Source organism: Artibeus jamaicensis, unplaced genomic scaffold, assembly GCF_021234435.1.
Source record: "Artibeus jamaicensis isolate MK-2021 breed Jamaican fruit bat unplaced genomic scaffold, CSHL_Jam_final contig_240, whole genome shotgun sequence".
Lineage (NCBI taxonomy): Eukaryota > Metazoa > Chordata > Mammalia > Chiroptera > Phyllostomidae > Artibeus > Artibeus jamaicensis.
In genome coordinates, this window is record NW_026521506.1 from 15,235,439 (window position 1) to 15,247,838 (window position 12,400).

The 12,400-nt window shown below is 36.7% G+C and overlaps 1 pseudogene; it reads left to right on the forward strand.

Annotated features, from left to right (window-relative positions):
- The window catches only part of LOC128626925 (PABIR family member 1-like), a 32,056-nt pseudogene extending 20,547 nt beyond the window's left edge, over positions 1 to 11,509 (forward strand).
- The last annotated feature ends 891 nt before the right edge of the window (positions 11,510 to 12,400 follow it).

Sequence of the window (12,400 nt, forward strand, 5' to 3'; positions counted from 1 at the left end):
GGATATAAAATTATTGGTACCCAGTAAGAACTTGACTTTTACTCTAGTGTCTTAAGTAAAATTAATTTTAAAAATTATCTAATTACATACTGCTTCAGTATTTTTAGCATTCCTTATATTTATATCTTCACAGATGTGAACTTTAGCAACACTTACAGTGGTGGGCAAGTAGGTTTACAGTTGTGAGTACACAAAACAGAGTTTATGTTTATATTACTATTTATCAATTATATGATTTATTTGTATTATAACTGTAAACCTACTTTTGCCCACCCTTGTATTGCCATCTTCTTTTTATCTTGTCTGGTTTGGGTAAATTAAACTGGGTTTGGACACAAACATATGGGACCTTTGTGAGGTGATACCATTTAAAATAGATTATATGAGTTGGAGTACAGGGCATGATATGGACAATTCAGGTATCATCTGTTAGATAACATGAGCTTTTTCTTCTGCTGTCCAGGTTTCATAATTAGTCTGTCTTTTGGACTTTGCTACCATTTTCTAGTCTAGTAAAGCAATAATATTAGAGTTCTGTTATATGTTTTTGAGTTTTCCTTGGAACCTACTAAGTACCTAATCTCTTTTATGAAGAAAAGTTCTTTAAGGGAATAATCTAGCTTTAAAAAATAATTTTAATTTGATCTTAATTTATAGATGGCTTCATTCTCTCAACAAGCATTTATTGAGAACTCTGCTGACTGTTTCCATTTTTACCTTGGATACTAAAAAGTCAAAAGCTAAGTTTTTGTGCTCTAGTGCAGCAACTCTCCTTAAGCTAGGTTTCTGGCATATAGTACTCTTTGCCCTTGACAGTAATATGGCTCTTGACCTTTTATCCTTATTTTAACAACCTTATTTCATTATAAACCATCTCATATGCATTTTGGAAATAAGCAAAGTATAAATGATAAAAGAGTTTAACCCACTTTTACTAACAACTCACAAATAGATGATGTTAGCTAATCTTCCAACACTCAATTGGAGGAACACAAAGCAAAATTCTATCCTAGTTCTGGGAAAATTTGTCCTTTACTTGTTGATTGAATAAATTACAAGGTGCTTAGAGCTTCTCACTAGAAAAGAACATCTACATAAATATTAAACGGAAGAACTCCCTGGCTGGTGTAGCTCAGTGGATTGAGTGCAGGCCTGCGAACCAAACAACTGCGGTTCGATTCCCAGTCAGGGCATATGCCTGGGTTGCAGGCCATTTCTCAGCAGGAGACACACAAGAGGCAACCATATATTGATATTTCTCTCCCCCTCTCCTTCCCTTCCCCTCTAAAGATAAATAAATAAAATCTTTAAAAAATATTAAACGGAAGAACTATACTAATAAATACATTTTGATGAAAAGACTTACTATTATTCCATTGTTTTAAAAGACTGATTGGAGATTCCTCAAGAAATTAAAAATAGCATTATGCTGAGTGAAATAAGCCAGGTGTTGAAAGGCAAATACCATATGATCTCACCTTTAACAGGCAGCTAAACAACAAAACAAACAAACAAACAAGCAAAATACAACCAAAGACACTGAAATAGAGAACAAAGGGACAGCGACCAGAGGGGAGAGGGGAAGGAATTTCAGGGGGGAAAGGGGAAGGATTTACAGGAACTAGTATAAAGGACACATGGACAACAGCTAAGGGGGGTGGAAATGGGAGGGAGGTGGGGAGCATGGGGGGTGGGCTGGGATGGAAGTAAAAGACAGAAAACTGTACTTGAAAAATAATTGAATAAAAAAAAGAAATGAAAAATAGAGCTATCATATTGACGCAAGCCCTCTTCTGGGTGTTTACCCAAAAAGTTTGAAAACACTTATTCATAAAGCTATCTGTAACCCTATGTTTATTGGGGCATTATTCACAATAGTGAAGATATGGAAACAATCTAAATGCCCTTTGACAGATGATTGGATGAAGATGTAGTACATTATTCAGTGGATACTACTCAGCCATAAAAGGTATGAAATGTTGCCATTTGCAACAATACAGATGGATCTTAATATCATTCTATCTAAAATGTCAGATAGAAAAGGACAAGAACCATATTATTTCACACATATGTGTGATATAAAATAGAGAGAAACAATGAACACACAAAACAAACAAACAAATGAACTCATAGACACAGACAACAGTATGGTGGTTACCAGAGGGGAAGGGGATACAGAGAGGATTAAGAGGGTGAAGGGGGTCAATATATGATGACAGAAGGAGGCTAGACTTTGAGAGGTGAGCACACAATGCAATACACAGATGTTGTATTATAGAACTGTATACCTGAAACATATCAATGCAATGTTATTTAACTGATGTTACCCCAATAAATTAATTTTTTAAAAAAGTCATCAAGTATTTTTCCTGATTTCCCTCATTTTTTGTAATGGCATGAAAATAATCACAGTCATACAGTTTTAAGACTCAAAGCTCTAGGTTCATTTCACTTCTTCCTTATTTTTCTACTATACCTAATTAGGCATCTAATCCTATTAATTCTTCCATGGGAACATCTTCTCTGTTCCTACTGCTACTTCCTTTTGTCCCTTGGGTCCAGATTACTCTAATAATCTTCTAATGGATTTTCTATCTCTGCCAGTTTAATATGACTTCCATAAGAAGCACCAAGATAACTTTCCTAAAACACCATTTTCACTTCTTTCTCTTCTGTGCAAAAAGTTAAAATGACTTCCTATTGAATAAGAATAAGAATAACTGGGTTACATTGAGCATTACTTACTGTATTTTGCTGTGTATAGTGCACCCCTATGTATAACCTGCACCCTTATTTTTGGCCCAAGCTCTCAGGGAAAAAAATCTTTAATTTAAATTTTTTAATTCAATTTGTCTTTACTTATATTTGGAAACAAAACTGATTATTATATCCCAGGGTATTAGTTTGCTTATGGATATCATTATTGCTTTCTAGAGTTATACTTTAAATGCATAAATAAAATAATTAAAACATATAGATACAGAATTAGTACTATCCATGTATAATGTGCATCTTTATTTTTCCCTAAAAAATTGGGCAAAAAAATGCACATTATACATGGCAAAATATGGTAATAGATTACCAGACACTATGATGAATACTCTGCAACCATCTCATTGTCCTATATTACCATAATCTTCATATGGATGAGGAAAATGAGGCTCAGGTTAAGTTACTTGCCTAAGGTTGCACAGGTAATGAGTTACAGAACTGAGATTTGACTTAGTTCTGTTTGGCTGCAGAGCACATATTTATTTATTTATTTATTTATTTATTTCCTTCCTTCCTTCCTTCCTTCCTTCCTTCCTTCCTTCCTTCCTTCCTTCCTTCCTTCTTCTCTTTCTTTCTTTCATCTTCACCCAAAGACATTTTTACATTTTACACAGAGAGAGAGGAAGGGAGAAAGAAAGAAACATTAATGTGAGAAAAAAATTTCAATTGATTGTCTTGTCGTAAGTGCTCTGACTAGGGGTCAAAACCAAAACCTGAGTATGTTCCCTGATCAGGAATTTAACCCATGACCTTTTGGTCTATGGGACAACACTCCCACCAACCGAGCCACACCAACCAGGGCCAAAGCCCCTGTTTATAACAACTGTGCTATTATTTAAAATCCTATAAATCTGGCCCTATCTTACCTCTCCAGTTTTATCTCTCATTACTTCATAGTACAAATTCTGTTTCAGTCGAGCTATTCACTACCCTCATACCTGCCATATATTTTCTCTCCTCTAAACTTGTTCATATGGTTCCTTCTGCTTGAAATACTATCTCCTCCATCCTTTGCTCATCCAGATTTTAAACATCTTTAAGACCTAGGTCAAATACATCCCACACAACTCACACCATTCTTCTGTTACAGACTACCCACAACATTTATTGTCTATACTGTAGGTAATAATATTTAAACTCTTTTGATCACATCAGCAAAAAAATATTCGAGCACATGACTCCAATATAAGTATACTGTATTTACAGTAGAAACATATACTACTGTGCTAGTATGTAATATGAATCATAGAATATATGCAAAATAGAAATATAAAAGGGTGAATTAAAAATAAAAATTTTTAAAGAAAAATTTACATTTTATTTTATTATCTATAGGTTATTATTAAGAATGAATGTGATTTCATATTTCCAATAGACTTCATGATTTAAAATTGTTTTAGCCAGCTCCATGACAGAGTAGATTAGCTCAGCATTGTGTTTCCATAGTATTGTAGCAGATGATGTGCTGTGCTAGGAGTAGCACAAGTTTTACCTTTGTAATTTCCCTATTATTTGCTTAGACTTGTATAACTAATCTTCTCACCAAGGCTTGTTTTTCTAGGAATTTTTAAGGCAGTTGTCAATTTTGTGAAACTTAGTTTAGTTAAAACTAGATAGTATATGCGTATGTACACCTAACTCGGCTCAGGTGAACTACAATTAGTTGTAATTAGCTAAAGGATATATATATATCTTTGTAGCTAAATTAAAATGTCATTGTTTTGGTTTGTCATTTTGTGTATTGAAAAGAATCAACTCACTGAGAACATGTGAGAATATGTGAACATATGAAGAATCAGTAATTTATCAACCCTGTTTGAAAACAGTCTTCCTGTCCTGGCTGGTGTGACTCAGTGGATTGAGTGCTGGCCTGCGAACCAAAGGGTCACAGTTTGATTCCCATTCAGGGTACATGCTGGGCTGTGGCCCAGGTCCCCAGTGAGGGCGAGCGAGAGGGAACCATACTCTGATGTTTCTCTCTCTCTTTCTCCCTCCCTTCCACTCTCTCTAAAAATAAATGAAATCTTTAAAAAATAAAAAGAAAATAGTCTTCCTATGAACCAAACTTGATGATAAGAATCAGAGCTAACTCTCAAAATTTAAACAACCATACCTGCTCATTCACCCATAATTCCCAGTTAATTCAAGGCGAGTCAAGGCCAGAACTGCAGGTTCTTCTACCTTTTCCTTCCACAACTCAGGAAAACCATGAGTCCTTACAAATTGTAAAATAGTTTTCTATCCATGGCATTTCTATTTTTATCCAGATTTAGAGAAAAACAGCAAAATGATGTGACATAGAGTACTACATAGAGTCTCCTTTTAAAATCTATGTCCTTAGATCTGTTATAATAAAAGAGTCATAGCTGATTTTGTTCAAAATTTTTCTTATAATGATTGTGATAATTTTATTTTAGAAGAAGTCAAAGTTCCACCAACACTACTCAACCAAGTACCCTTGGATCATTAAAAAGAAAAGGTATTTTATCTACCAGCAGAAGTAAGTATAACTTTAAATTATTTTTATAAAATATTGTATAAAATCAAATGTTACACAAAAGTTTGCCTTAAAGGATTTGTTTACTTAAAATATATTTGAAAAAATAAAAATATATATTTGATAAGTTATAAGATGTGTTTTATTTTATTCAAAACTATATGTAAAGATATTTTGAAAGCTATAAAGTAGTATGCAAATGTAAATTGAGAAATTTAATTCCCCTTTAGTCAACTATTATGATTTTCATGATATAAGTGTAATTCTCCAAGTTAGCTGCCTTAAATACTTTCTAAAATAAGGTGGGGGATGAACAAAGGAAAAAATAGACTAAATCAGTTATCAAGTAATCTGCTGAATGTCAATCCCTGCCCTAGCCTGCCACCACACATACATGTTGATACTGCATGAATAAGTTGACACAAATTCGATCCACTTACAACACTAAAAATACATGCTATTGTTCTTTGGTGTTTCATTTCTTTATGGGGGTTATTTTGTGTTAAATACATGGAAAATTACCACCTATTCAATAACAAAAGGACAATGGAAAAAAACACAACTTTAAAAAAAGATTTTATTTATTTATATTCAGAGACATGGGAAGGGAGGGAAAAAGAGAGGGGGAGAAACATCAATATGTGTTTGCCTCTCATGTGCCCCCCCCCACTGGGGACTTGGCTCACAACCCAGGCCTGTGCCCTGCCTGGGAATCAAACTGGTGACCCTTTGATTTGCAAGGCTAGCACTCAATCCACCGAGCCATACCAGCCAAGGCAGAAGTGTTATTTTTAACTCCCACAATCCTAGATCCCATTTCTAAATGCTGCCTCACTAAGCTATGATCATATTCCTTTTTTGTTGGTACCACTACTGAATTGCAGGCTTGGTATCAAGTTTAACTATAATAGGGATAGAAAATGATAGAGAAAAGAGATTAAACTTTTAAAATGTATATTTGTAAAAAAAATCATTCAGATGGGAAAGGAGAAGGAAAGGGAAAAGAAGGGAAAGAAGAGCAAAACTATGGGAAAAGAAATTGAACTCAACCACCAACTTGGACCACACACAAAAATAAATTCAAGATAGATAAAATACTTATATATAAGTCATGACACCATAAAAGTCCTACAGGAGAGTATAGGCAGGAAAATCTCAGATATTCCGTGTGGCAATATTTTCACCAATATATCCCTAGAGCAAGGGACATAAAGAAAAGAATAAAACATGGGACTTCATCAAATAGATTCTGTATGGCTGAAGAAACATCAAAAAATGAAAAGGGCCCTGGCTGGTGTAGCTCAGTTGATTGAGCACAGGCCTGCGAACCAGAGGATCGCGGTTCGATTCCCAGTCAGGGCACATGCCTGGGTTGCAGGCCAGTTCCCTGCAGGCTATTTCCCAGCAGGGGAAGCACTAGAGGCAACCATACATTGATGTTTCTCTCCCTCTCTCCTTCCCCTCTAAAGATAAATAAATATTTTTTTAAAAATGAAAAGGGAACCAACTGTATGGGAAAATATATTTGCAAATGACCCTTCAGACAAGGGATTGATCTCCAAACTATATAAAGAACTCATACAACTCCACACCAGGAAGACAAACAACCCAATTTAAAAAAATAGGCAAAGGATCTGAACAAACATTTCTCCAAGGAGGACATACAGAAGGCCCATAGACATATTAAAGGATGCTTGACATCACTATCCAACAGAGAAATGCAAATTAAAACCACGATGAGATACCACTACACACCAGTCAGAATGGCCATCATAAACAAAGCAACAAACAACAAGTGTTGGAGAGGTTGTGGAGAAAAGAGAACTTTAGTGCACTGTTGGTGGGATTGCAGACTGGTACAACCACTATGGAAAATGGTATGGAATTTCCTTGGAAAACTAAAAATGGAATTATCTTTTGACCCACTAATTCCACTACTAGGATTATATTCTAAAACCCTGAAACACCAATTCAAAAAAACCTATGCACCCCAATGTTCATAGTAGACAATTTACAATAGCTAAGTATTGAAAGCAACCTAGGTGCCCATCAGTAAATGAATGGATCAAAAAAGAATGGTACATCTACACAATGGAAATCTATGCAGAAGAAAGAAAGAAGAAAGAAAGAAAGAAAGAAAGAAAGAAAGAAAGAAAGAAAGAAAGAAAGAAAGAAAGAAAGAAAGAAAGAAAGAAAGAAAGAAAGAAAGAAAGAAAGAAAGAAAAAGAAAAAGAAAGAAGGAGCTCCTACCCTTTACAACAGCATGGATGGAACTGGAAAGTATTATGCTGAGTGAAATAAGCCAGGTGTTGAAAGACAAATACCATATGATCTCACCTTTAACAGGAACCTAGTCAACAAAACAAACAAGCAAGCAAAGTATAGCCAAAGACATTGAAATTGAGAACAGGCTGACAGTGACCAGAGGGGATAATGGGGGGAAAGGGTGAAGGGTTTACAGGGACAATTATAAGGGATTTATGGACAATAACAAGTGGGAGTGGAAACAGGGGAAGGAGGTGGGGAGGAAAGGCAGAAAACTGTACTTAAACAACAATGAAAATGTTAAAAAATAAAATAAAATTAAATAAATAATAATTTCTGTCTGACGTTTTAGGCAGACTGGAAGGAGGGATATGAGGGCTGCCTACAATGAGGTTGGGTCAGAAGGTCTGGCCCCAAGCTCCCAGCCCACCAACTCCTTTAGCACCACTTGCCTTCTGGCTACTAGTCCAACCAGCCCTATAGTTCACGTCATCACTCTGTACCCCACTCTGGCAGGCCCGGCTAAGCAATTAACTGCAAGTTAGTTAATAAGACCCTGGGGCATAATAGGCATACTTGCATATTAGTATCTAGGAGGCCAAAAGCCTCTATGGATGAAGGCTACACTACTAAATTGAGAACTGATAGGGTAGATATTTCTGGACTGCATCTCCTCAGAAGACAGTGTGGGTATTTCAGGCACCAGATGGGAAGGATTAGGAAAATGGGTATGTGCCAGGGGGTGTACTTCTAAATGCCCCAGAATTGCCACCAAATAGACCACACTGGGTCTCTGGTCAGCTGACGCCACTCTGTGTGCTCCACCCTGGCAGTGTGGTAGACAGCATCTATGAAGTACCACATGTACCTTTGCAAGCTTAGAGGCAGGCCCCTATGGTAGCTTATAGTCTAGATGAGAAGGCCAAAGGCTTTACCCATGTTTGTAAAACTTGACCTGGCTTTCATTTGATTTAAATGTCTCAAAAAAATAGAGAAAGGACCCAATCTTCTATTGACATGAAAACAAATTTGGGAATCAAATGTGACCATTGTTCATTTAGTTACTGTTAATAACACATATGAAGCATTTAATAGGTGCCAGGCATAATGTTTAATATGTGACAGGAAAGTACAAGTATATCTCCATTTAATAGACTAGGAAATTGAGGCTCAGGCATACTAATCAGGTTTCAAAGCTCTGAAGTGCTGGCAATTGATTTAAAACACAATGTAGCATAGAACATAGGTTTTGAAGTCAGGGACCTTTCGTTATATCATAGACAGATGCATAAAATTAGGAGATGCTTATTTTTTGTAAGTTTGCTCAGGTGGGGACCTCAGCCTACTGAGGACAGTAGCTCCTTCTGAGCAGGGAGGTTTAGTATAAGAATATACTAAAACCATTAGCATATAGAAGACAAATAAAGTCCAGTGGGAATGAGCGCAGCAGCCAGAATGACTTGCTCAAGATCATATAGCCATCAAGGGCAGAGCCAGGCCAAGGCAACAACACTTTTTCTATGACACTCAGCTTCAGCTGGGTGGAAAAACAAGCTGCTCCACTCTTCCCCCTTCCCGCTTTTTAGCCCCTTTCCTCTTGCTTTAGAGATAGGGAGTGTCTCTCGGTAACACCATGGACAATCAGAGGAATTTGTGCTGAGTAATATTTCCGAGATAAGTCAAGGAATTCCGGGATAAACAGACAACTCCGGAGTTTTCAGCACCACTTCCCCTGAAGAACCTAGCTCCAAAGGGTCTCACACAAATGCTTTCCTTCTTGGAAACAGTGCCATCTGTGAGGATGTTTGCAGAGCAATGACTGTCATTTGATGTAGGTTGGTTCTCTCCAAAATGGTGACATTTTGATGTAGGTTGGTCCTCTCCAAAGTAGTGACATCTGTCTGTTGTAGCCCTCTAACTTGTTCCTTTCCCTTCCATGGAGTCCCCAAGCCCTCATGCTCTCATATTTTCTTCCTTCTGTGAATATCATTATATCTTATGTTGGCTGTCTATATGTTCAATAAAAGCATCTCTCCAGAAAGAATATTACAACAGCTTATATGCTCATTTCTAGACCTTGGTTTTGGGAAATAAAAATCTTAAATCAACGGGATAAATCTCTAACAGTGGAATTTCAGGTATCTGCTAGCAACTGGGAGGGTTGATAAAGGAATATTGACAGAAGGCACTTTTCAGACACTTCCAAAATCATATTACTTTCTCTGAATGTCAGCTCCTCGTTTGGGAACTAAGATCTAGAGCTGCAAAAATCTCAGACACTCCTGACATGGCTGAGTGGAAAGAGCATGGTCTTTGGAGTCAGACTGTCTGAGGTCACATTGCAGCTCTGCCACTTATCAGCTGTGAGACCTTGCATTAGTTGTTTAAATGCTTGGTGCCTCAATTTCCTCATTCTGTAAATAAAACAAGATAGCTATAGAACCTAATTGACACGGTTGTTATGTGGGTGAAACAAGACAACTCCAATAAACATAAACCTTTAGCATGGCTCCTGGCACAGTGGAAAACACTTAATGAATGATATATAGTCTTGCCATTTCCTCACTAAAGATGCCTTTTCCTTAGGTGCCTGAACTATGTAGGTCACTCTGGAGAAAAACAATTCAACTGGAATTATTGAGTATCTGCTGTGTGCCTAACCCTGACCTGGGGACCATATGAACATTATGATAGAAATCTATGAAGGAGGAGGTATTCTAAAGGACCTTGTTTGGTAGGATTATTTTCTTTTAATTATATTTTATTAATTATGATATTACAGTTGTCCTGATTTTCCCCCCTTGCCCCCCTCCACCCAGCACTCCCCACTCCATCAGGCAATCCCCACACCATTGTTCGTGTCCATGGGTTGGTCATGTGTATAAATTCTCTGGCTACTCCATTTCCCATACTGTATTTTACAACCCCATGGCTCTTCTGTAACCACTTATTTGTGCTTCGTAATCTCCTCGCCTCTTTGCCCATTTTCCCGCACCCTCCTCCCACCTGGCAACCATCAAAACACTCTCTGTATCCATGATTCTGTGTCAGTTTTTCTTGCTTGCATAGTTTGTGCTTTTTCGTTTTTTAAAGATTCTTATTTATTTATTTTTAGAGAGAGAGAGGAAGGGTGGGAAAAAGAAAGGAATAGAAAAATCAGTATGTGGTTTCTTCTTATGTGCCTCCTACTGGGGACCTGGTCCACAACCCAGGCTGTGCTCTGACTTGGAATCTAACTGGCGACCCTTTGGTTCACAGACCTGCGCTCAATCCACTGAGCTACAGCAGCCAGGGATAGTTTGTGTTTTAGATTCAATTGTCGATAGATATGTATTCATTGCCACTTTAATGTTCATAGTTTTGACGTTCTCATTCTTCAATAGGTCCCCTTAACATTTCATATAATAATGGTTTGGTGATGATGAACTCCTTCAGCTTTACCTTGTCTGGGAGGGTCTTTATCTTCCATTCAATTCTAAATTATATTTTTGCTGGGTAGAACACACTTGCCTGTAGGTCCCTGCTTTTCATGACTTTGAATATTTCTTGCCAATCTCTTGTAGCCTGCAGTTTCTTTTGAGATATCAGCTGACAATCTTATGGGGGATAACCTGTAGGCAACTAACTGCTTTGGTCTTGCTGCTTTTAAGATTCTCTATCTTTAAAATTTGGTTGCTGTTGGGCTTTTTCCTGCTGTTGTGAAACTGTTCTTGTTTAGTGCCAGTTCTTTTATTCATATATCTTGCATTCATTTGTAAAAAAAAAAAAACCAGAGTGCACAGAGATCTCTTGTATTCTGTTATCATTCTGTTACTTACAAATGTAACATTTTCTTCTCCTAGTCCATTATCTGTTTGGATGCTCTTGATGGAAACAACAGCAGTATAAGATCTCCTTGTAATTCACTGGCTAATATCAGCAATGTCACAAACTCTCCTATGTGACCTTCTGATTCTGGTTCTCCATTTATTATAATAGATGAACTTTCAACTATGTAATTTGCCCATCCCCAGATTTTTTCACCAGTGGAGAAACACACATGGGCACTCTTTCACTCATGTATTTCATCTCTCTCTTTCTCTCTCTATCACACACACACACACACACACACACACAGTTGGAGCAATAACAGAATTGTATGGTATAACTTAGACAATTTCCTATTTATCTGTTTTCCTAAGAGTTTTTTTATTTTGAGAACTTGAATGTCTAATTCCTGTGTATACCCTTAAAATAATGTAATGTTTTATTTTTATTGTGCATATACCAATCCTTTTATTTACAAAATGTATGTCTGATTTTATAAAGATGATTGATGATAACACAATTTGTAAGAAATGCCTTTTACCCATAAATCATCATACAAATGCCAATTTTGACACAATCAGTTTAAATTAAAGATTAAAGACAGATTGATGAGCCCTGGCTGCTGTAGCTCAGTGGATTGAGCACAGGCCTGTGAAGCAAAGGGTCACTGGTTCAATTCCCAGTCAGGGCACATGCCTGGGGTGCAGGTCAGGTCCCCAGTGGGGGACACATGAAAGGCATCCAGACATTGACATTTCTCTCCCACTCTTTCTCCTTCCCTTCCCCTCTCTCTAAAAATAAATAAATAAAATATTTTAAAAAACAGATTGATGAAAGATGATAAGCATTTCAATATGTAAACTAAGAAAATAAAAAGTACAAGTAAATCCACTGGAATATTTTGGAACATATTCTGAACTCAAATGTCCAAAATGAGAATAGGAAGAAAATATGTCTGGTAAAAGAAAATAATGTAATATTTTCAAAGATGTTTTTAAAATATGAACTATATTAAAGATACAATTACATATCTTCAAGCTGATAATATATAGAAACATG